This window comes from Trachemys scripta, chromosome 12 (assembly GCF_013100865.1).
Source record: "Trachemys scripta elegans isolate TJP31775 chromosome 12, CAS_Tse_1.0, whole genome shotgun sequence".
Taxonomy (NCBI): Eukaryota; Metazoa; Chordata; order Testudines; family Emydidae; genus Trachemys; species Trachemys scripta.
In genome coordinates, this window is record NC_048309.1 from 1,164,884 (window position 1) to 1,173,465 (window position 8,582).

The following is an 8,582-nucleotide window of genomic DNA, read 5'->3' on the forward strand; positions in this document are numbered from 1 at the left end:
TGTCGCTATAATGGGTAAAGCTATGATAAGAGAGCGCACACGCATAATCCATTCCGTCTTATCGGGCTCTCCGTGTGATCTCCCATGACCCTCTGCTGAAAACACCCCTGGCGGCCTGGAGGAAACTGCCTGGTGCAGCTATTTCCAGGTCCTCGCAAGACAGAGCTGGGAAAGGAGAGGAATTCAGAGTGCGCTGAGAGGCTGCCTGCTTGGGAGAGGAGCTGGAGGGGAGGGAGGGCAGAGGCTGCTGTGGGGGGACACCAGGAAGCGGTGTGGGAAGGGATCAGACTGTACCCTGAGGGAAGGGGGATTAGGGCATCAGAAAGAAACAGGGCTTTTGTTTGGTCCTATGGCTATGTCCTCCAAGGGGCCTGTTCCACTGAAGTCAATGGGAGGATGGTGTTGATATCAATGGGCACTGGATCAGCCCCAGGTGTCTCTTTGCCCTTTACAAGCTGAGCTCCTGGATCTTTCCTACCTCTTCAGATAGCCCCGCAGGGAGCTGGGGTGGCCTTTTAACGGCCAGACCCCAACCCAGGGAAGTCAAGGGGAGTTTTACTGGTGCTGTGAATGGGTGAAGGGTCAAGCCGCATATCAGGAGTGGTCTTCAGAAAACAGATGGGGCAGGAGCCCCCCAAACAGGAGACTTCTAGGGAACTGAGAGGCTGCCAAATAGAACCAGGAGGAATTCTGGGTATCAGAAAACTTCAGAATTGTAAGAATCCCCCTGATCCATTCATGCCACTCACCTTTAAATACAGAACAGACTTAGAATCATAGAAGATCAGGGTTGGAAGAGACCTCAGGAGGTCATCTAGTTCAAACCCCTGCTCAAAGCAGAACCAATCCCAACTAAATCATCCCAGCCAGGGCTTTGTCAAGCCAGGCCTTGAAAAACCTCTAAGGAAGGAGATTCCACCACCTCCCTAGGGAACAGGACGGGTAAGGAATGGTGTCCCTAGCCTCTGTCTGACAGAGGATGGAAATGGATGGCAGGAGAGAGATCACTTGATCATTGCCTGTTAGGTGTCCCTCTGGGGCACCTGGCATTGGCCACTGTCGGTAGACAGGATACTGGGCTAGATGGACCTTTGGTCTGACCCGGTACGGCCGTTCTTATGTTCTTATGTTCATGTTCTTATCACCTGCCTCTCCTCCAAGTGCTTCAAAATGGATTCCTTGCGGGCCTACTCCATGATTTTTCCAGGGATGGAGGTGAGACTGACTGGTCTGTAGTTCCCCGGATTCTCCTTCTTCCCTTTTTTAAAGATGGGCACTACACTAGCCTTTTTCCAATCGTCTAGGACCTCCCCCGATCACCATGAATTTTCCAAGATAATGGCCAATGACTCTGCAATAACATCAGCCAACTCCCTCAGCACCCCTCCCTCAAATACTTCCAAAACGTTTCAAAATCTAGAATGGGAAAGGTTCTAAGTTCTAGGGCCTTTCATAAAGCTCTACAATGTTAAAATTGAAGAGTGGTGAAATACTAAGAGGCAGTGAACTCTACCAGGGCTGGCTCTAGGCACCAGCAAACCAAGTATGTGCTTGAGACGACACAATTTCAGGGATGGCATTCCGGCCATCTTTTTTTTTTTTTTTTTTTTGCTTCTGCAGTTGCACTCTCAGAGGTTTTTTTTTTCCCCTGACTGTTGTTTTTTGATGACACATATCATGCTATTACTAGTTCAGTCTGGGGACCTGGTGTGCAGGGTGCTGCACAGACACGGTCTCTGCCCCGCAGCGGTCTAAGATGTACGACACCGGAATGATCCCCTAGTTGTAAACGACATTCAGGTCTAGAACTCCAAGGTTCACCAGGTTTAAATTCTAGACCTCCTGAGTGTTTGAAAGTTCCAAACTCCAAACCTCACTGATCCGCTCAAAGTTTCTGAAAGGGGGGTCTGGGTTAGTGCAAGTAGGAAAATACAAGAGAGATGCGCCTGTGTGGGTAGCCTGGTCTCCACTGCTGCCTCCAATGTGCAATGAAGGCCTGGAACTTGCATTTTGAATCTACAGCGTATATTCCCCGGCTGGCTGTGCATTCCTCTTTGCAAGGCTCCAGCTAGGTCTCTTATTCTGAAGGAAGGATGAAGAGAGGACTAATAGTACAGTCAGGATTTTGTCAAGTGATTGCAAGAACATTTTGTAAAATCCCTAATGAAATATCTTCTACGGACTCCAAAGAGATGGATGTATAAAAATAAACCAACTACTAAATTCAAAAGATGAATGGGAGCAAAACTTCAGTGAACAAGCAAAAGAGCAGCCTTGCGACCTTAATCAGCAGTAAGATTATTAATGCATTTTTCCCCAGGTGCACCAAAAGATTTGCATTTAAAGCAATTTGCACAATAATGAGGCAAGCTGACCGAGCTTCACCCCATCGCAATCTCCACCAAATCAATAGCAACAGGCTGAAGAACTTGTTTCAAAGCTCTTGTGCTTAGCTTGTGCCGCTCGTCCCTTCCCAGATGTCATTCCCTAAACTTGGTAGCTGACAGCATCCCAGGAGCCACACCAGGTCGGGAGGTAGCTGGTGGAGGGGCCTCCCTTTCTATCCATTTCTCCTGCGTCAGCTCCAGCACCGCGGAAGGACAAAGGGGCCACTGTCCTGCTAGCCAGTTGGCCTGAGCTGATGCTGGGACGCTGGGCTCCTGGAGGTGCCATCTCGTAGATGAGACATAAAACACAGGTCTTGCCCATTTGTGGTCATTCTTGATCCCATGGCATTTCCCATAGGAATAGTGACCAACCCTTAGCCACACTTCACCACAGCTGCTTGCACTCTGCCATCCATGGACCCCTGCAGCTTCCCTTGCATGGGTTTCTTCAGCCTCCTGTCCTGCGCTGCTGGGTGCTGTTAAACTGCTCCTACTTTCCCACCAGCAGCGGCTGCATCTCATTGGTTGGTGCAGTGACCCCCCTCTACTCCTCCCGTTGCGACCAGGAGCGGCGCCCGGGTTTTTGCCACCCTAGGCGGCAGCGCTCCTCCTCTGAGCATTCGGCGGCGGGTCCCGGAGCGAGTGAAGGACCCGCCGCCGAATTTCCGCCGAAGACCCGGAGCAGAGGACCCCCCCACCGTCGAATTTCCGCCAAGGATGGCAAAATGCCGCCCCCCCAAATCCTGCCGCCCTAGGCGACTGCCTAGGGTCGCCTAGTGGAAGCGCCAGCCCTGGTTGTGACTGAGGCTTAGTCCGGGGTTGTGGAAATAAAGCCTAGTGGAAAATGTCTGTGGAGGGCTGGGAAGCGCAGCACACTGGGGACAGGTGTGGAGCCTTTTACCTGCAGCTCCAACCTGAGCTGGTGAGCCCAGTAGCTGTCACGGGCTGCTCAGGGGCTGTGAAGAGTGGAGCTGGATTCCGAATCCCACCAGCCGCCTGCCTGCTGACAGGCCCCACAGGGAGCGAGGACTTGGTGGCCTGTTCTTTTGGCCAGTGTTCAAAGTACAGCAGGGCTACCCGTAGCCAAACCCTGAAGATCACGAGTATTGGCTTCAACCTTCATGGGTTTACAGCCAGGGAAGCGGACATCTCCTTACTCCCCAGTGCTCCACCCTCAGTCTCCGGCAGATCCCCCCACGCAGGTTTATAGTCCCTGTGGGGTTCAGTGGATCAGTTTGGTAACCAGGTTCATTAGGTATCCCCCAGACCTGTTAGCAGAGGGCAGGGCCGCTCGGCAGGTTGCGTAGAGCCGGTGGTGACCCTGTCAGAGCGATATCAGCCTGTGCTGTCCGAGGAGCCTTGGGGTTGTGAGGTGCAGATGAAGAAGGGAGGATGGAAATGGCTTAATTTGGCCCAGGCCGTGAAGCGGGGCCGTGGGTCTGAGGGCGGCCTCGTTTGAGCCCTTAGCAGAGCCATGAGCCGAAGCTCTCCCATCCCTGGGGTGTCTGGCTCGGGGCCTTGGGGCAGGTCTGTCTGCTCCCCCAGAGCTCTGACCCACGGCGAAAGCCGTGAACAGCACCATGAAACGCCTCTGGCTCCCTGAGCCGGGGGTGCTGGCAGGGGAGGGCGCCTCTCCCTATGCGTACAGCCCTCGCCGGCCCCAGTACATTTCAGCGCTTATGATAAAGTTCAAGAGCTCACCTGGCCCTGTTGCCTAGCAACCGGAGGCTGTAAATGATACTGCTCCAGACACTTTAACTCAGCCCGGTTGCAGCTGAGGGATAAGGAAGGCAAAGCCAGACGTGCAAAGCGAGTTGGAACAGGCCCCCACCCCCTGCAAACTGAAGGCAGCAGCTGCAGGCCAGCCCTGTGGGAGCCCACGCCAGGGTTACCACCTTGGTTTGGGCTTTCGCTTCCCTCCAGCCACTCTTGGGTTCTGAGCATCCGCCTGAGGGGCGGCGAGCGGGACGCAGCACAGCTCCCTTGGCCGCGCTGCTGCTCTCGCTGGCCGAGCACTGAGCGCAGGGTTTGCGCTGGGGTTTCCCGGTGAGCGGAGAGGGAGGGCACTTTTCCCTGTGTCCCGTGGACACATGGAGATGAAAAGGAGGGGAAGAGAAGCCCCCCAGCCAAGCAGCACCCAGATTTGTTCCCTCTTATTTAATCCTGGATTTACAGCCTTCCAGACCGTACTGGCCACAGGAGCCCCATCCCGCAGAAAAGGGAGAACGCTGGCCCTGTGCAGAGGGGGACACTGGCTACAGAACATGCCAGGCTTCGAACCCTCCTGCAGCCAGCAACTCCAGTGCTGGGCCGGGGGGCGCAGGACCCAAATGGGGACCTGCGGCGCCTCCTGACAGAGGGGACAGCACAGGGCTGTCAAACTGAGCCAAAGGAAATGACACCCCCTGGCATTTCCCTCCGTCTCCAGACAGCGGCTTCTGAAAAGAGCAAATACCAAATTCTTTTGCTTGAATAGAAATTAATATAGTGTAAAATCTACAGTGGATGATTTAAGAAAACTTAATTTAAAATCCCAACACAAATAGACTTTTTATAAGGTCAAATGAAAGATTAAATGCTGCTGATGAGCAAAGTGCTTGCCGGTTGGAGGCTAGTTTTTATCACAAATATTGTGGGAGGGAGTCATGTCCTTGGACCTGGCCGGGCGGCTCAGTGCCCGTGGCTCCTGGAGGGCCAGGCTTTTTAACCCAGCCTCTGGTTTTGTGGACATGATAGTTGTGGCACAAACAAAACTGTTTGGGTGCCCAGGCCCTGGCTTGCCGGTGGTGGGACGCCTGCAGGCAAACAGCAAGGGACTGGGGGCGTGGAATGGGAGGCCAGTTCAAAACACTTGGCTGTGAGTGGCTGGTGCATGCGCCTCTGAGGCTGCTGAACCCTGTTCTGAAGAAATGGGTCTCGCTGCTCCTGCGAAGTGCAGAGAGCGCCTGTGAGCAGACCCAGGCAAGGGCTTCCGCACTGCGCCCTGCCCGCGGTATGTCCCCGGGCTGGACAAAGAATCACTGCGGGGCGCGGGAGACCAGCTCCCCAAAGGGCAGGAGGATGGCAGCTGCCAGAGCTTAGAACTCCGTCCTTTGGCTCTAATTAGTTGGTGGTGGCAGCCTTAGGAGAGCCTGGCCATGGGGATTGAGCTCCCTGCTTGGCCCAGGCACACGAGGGGAGTGGCCTCTGCTGTTCTCTGCAGGGACTGCCCAGGCCTGCGCACCCCAGGATGGCCATACAGCACATCCCACTAGCTACCTCCCAGCCCCCCCTTAAAGGGGAACCATGACTGGGGGGAGGAGGAGGGCAGAGAGGGTTTCTACACGCACACACTGGGGGCAGCCAGCCCCTGCGCACACACCCGAGTACCCACCGCCTGTGGAGCCCCCCCCACAGAGCCTGCCTGCCTTTGGCCTGGCAACTGGCTTTGTGCTTGTCAGAAACTTGAAAAGCATCCTGGCTCGCCCCTCCCAGCTGGCCTTTGCCAGGTTCCTTCCCTGTCGGGCCAGGCCGGCTCAGCCCCCGGAACAGCTGTTAATGTTCAGTGAGAATTCAGACTAGCAGCCAGGGAAGTGGCGGCAGGGGCCCTATCCTGACAGCTGGCAAGGACCAGACCTTACAGAACAAGCCCAGCCCCAGACCAGCAGCGAGGGGGCGTAGGACGGTGCTGTCCATGCCACGGGATAGTGCTAAGGGGGGCGAGGAAGAAGGAAGGAAGCAAGCGGCACGTTGGGATTTTTCCTGTTACTGTCCCGGGCCAAGGGAGCCAGTTCATGGTGTAATCCAGTGAAACCTTCACAAGTCAGCACGTCCCTCCTGCCTGCACAGGCGGGTAACGCTGGCACCCAGCTGCGGCTGGGGCGCCGGTGCCCTGAGAGTGGGAAATGCCCCGTGGGGAGCTGAACGATTGGGGCTGGCTGGAGCACAGCATAGGTGCCAGGTGGTGTCACAAAGCGGGGGAAGAGTCACCAATGAGATGTGCACAGGTCAAGTGATCGCGAGCATCACTGGCACAGCTGAGATTAGAAAGCCCTGACCCCCAGGCTGGTGTCCTCTGCCCCTGCTCCTTTTCCTCTGTGCAGAACGGGCCCGTCCTGTGCCCCGTGGGCCTCCCGTGCCCCAGTGACCCATTCCTTTGACCAGACCTGCCTTCAGCGTGGGTATGGCGGGGAACGGAGGTGGGCTGCTGGAAGCAGACATTCCCTAGGGACTGGTAGAGTAATTAGGGACTTGTGGCCGTAACGAAGAAACAAGGGGCTAGACAAAGGCAGCGCCCTCGGAGACGGGATCCAGCCAGTGACTGGGCGCTAAGGAGCGTGAAATAAGCTGTCGCCCCTCCCGCCCGCCCACCCGCTCGCCCCCTCCCCCCACCACCCAGGGTCCAGGATTGATGGCTTCAGGGTTGAAAGGCTCCAAATGCGGAGGTTATATCCTTGAGACAGCCGCATCCATCACCCACGGTCATTATTAAGTAACACTCGGCACGCCGGCCTGATTGCACACCTTATCTGAACCCAGCAGCTGTGCCCTAAATCCTGAACGCGGCGCCTGTCGGAAGGAATTCGACTGCCTGTGGTTAAAATTAGTGTTAGCATCTATCACTTCCCCCCTGCGAACAGTTTTGTGTCGGCACTTGGCAGCGCTCATCTGTCAGTAGGGCGCCAGGCTGCCCCGCTCCGTGCTGCTCCGTCACTGTCAGCTCCCCCACCCCTCTGGCCAGGTGTCACCCAAAGGACACATGCAGCAGTGCCATGGACTCTCTCCCTTTCCCCACCAAGTTCTCCGGCCCCGGGACAGGACAGGCTTCCCCTGCCTCTTCCAAACTGCCTCCCTCGCTGACCTGCAGCCCTTCTGCCTAGAATGCCCCTCCTCCTGCCCCACACGGGGGAGTAAAGAGACTCGGTTTCCATGCTCTGAAGGGGGCCATGTGCCTTCATTCCCAGCAGTCCCTGCGTCCACACTGGGAACAGCCAGGTTGGCTCTAGGCTCAGGCTGCCTCGCGCTCCCTCAGGCTCCGGGTCTCCCCAGGGCCGCATGGGGCACAGGGCGGCTTCTTTTGCCATACGTGACTCAGAAATGGTCAAGAGGATTTTGCTGAAAGTGCCCACCTGGGCCTGGCCTGGGAGCAGCCAGCGTAGCAGCTGGAGAGACGAATGCATAGAGCCGAGCGTTGGCAGCCCTGAGGCTCGGAGACGGTCGCTAAGTCATAGGAACTCTGTGCTAGTCACTCCAGAGCTGCTAAAGTCTGGGTGCGAGTGGGGCGGAGGGAATCTGTTCTGCTGCACCAATTTGCCCCTCACTCTTACCCCCGCCCCCCGGCTCCATTTCCAGCATTGTCTGGAGTTTGCATGGACTGTCATGAGGAGCTGGGGAGAGGTGCTGTAGTCGGCTCGTTCTGTGAGCCGTCTCACCCATGCTCAGTGTCCTGACTGCGCACCTGAAAGGACCCCAGCAGCACCAGTCCCCCTCCTGCCCAGGTCGGGAGCAATGAGGCACAGCACCAAACGCTTGCTCGGCACTTCCTTGGCTTCGTTCCCCTCTCCGCAGCATGGGCAGCTTGTGGATGGGCCGCTCGGCACGTGCAGTCTCTTGCTCCTGGACCTTGTGAGCACGGTCGCTTGGGCGTGCAAATGACCACACGGAGACGTGCAAAACCCACTTGGCGTGTGAGCTGAGCCAAAACTGGGCAAGGGCGGAGAGCAAATGGATTTCGGATGCGGGCGCAGACGGTTGTGGGCAACAGTTGCCCAGACCAGTGACTGTGTGCCACAAGCCACACACCCAGATGCCACGGCCGAGTTCCCCTTTTCGGCGTGTGGCCAGCTCTTGCTCTGGGCTTGGAGAATGGTCGATGGGAGTTTTGCTGAAGAACTGCAGGATTTAGCCCCAAGTACGAGAACTCCCTTCAGGCTCTGCCCGCTTTGGTGCCTGCAGATGGCCTGGCCTGAGCGGTGAGTGCCACGCTCCCGTAGCTAGGTCACCGCAGGCCTCACGCAGGCCATGGTGTGGTTTGCTTGGTTCGTTCCCCCAGGGGACCTCCTGTCCTCTCACTCCATGGGGGTCAGGGTGCTCGCTCATGATTCTCCCCACAGTGAGTGAGAGGGGAACCAGGTCACAGGGGCTGAAACCTCCCAGGAGCTCCCAGGTGGTGCCGGTGCCGGTCCCTGGCCCCTCATGGTGGTTGTCTCGGTGGGC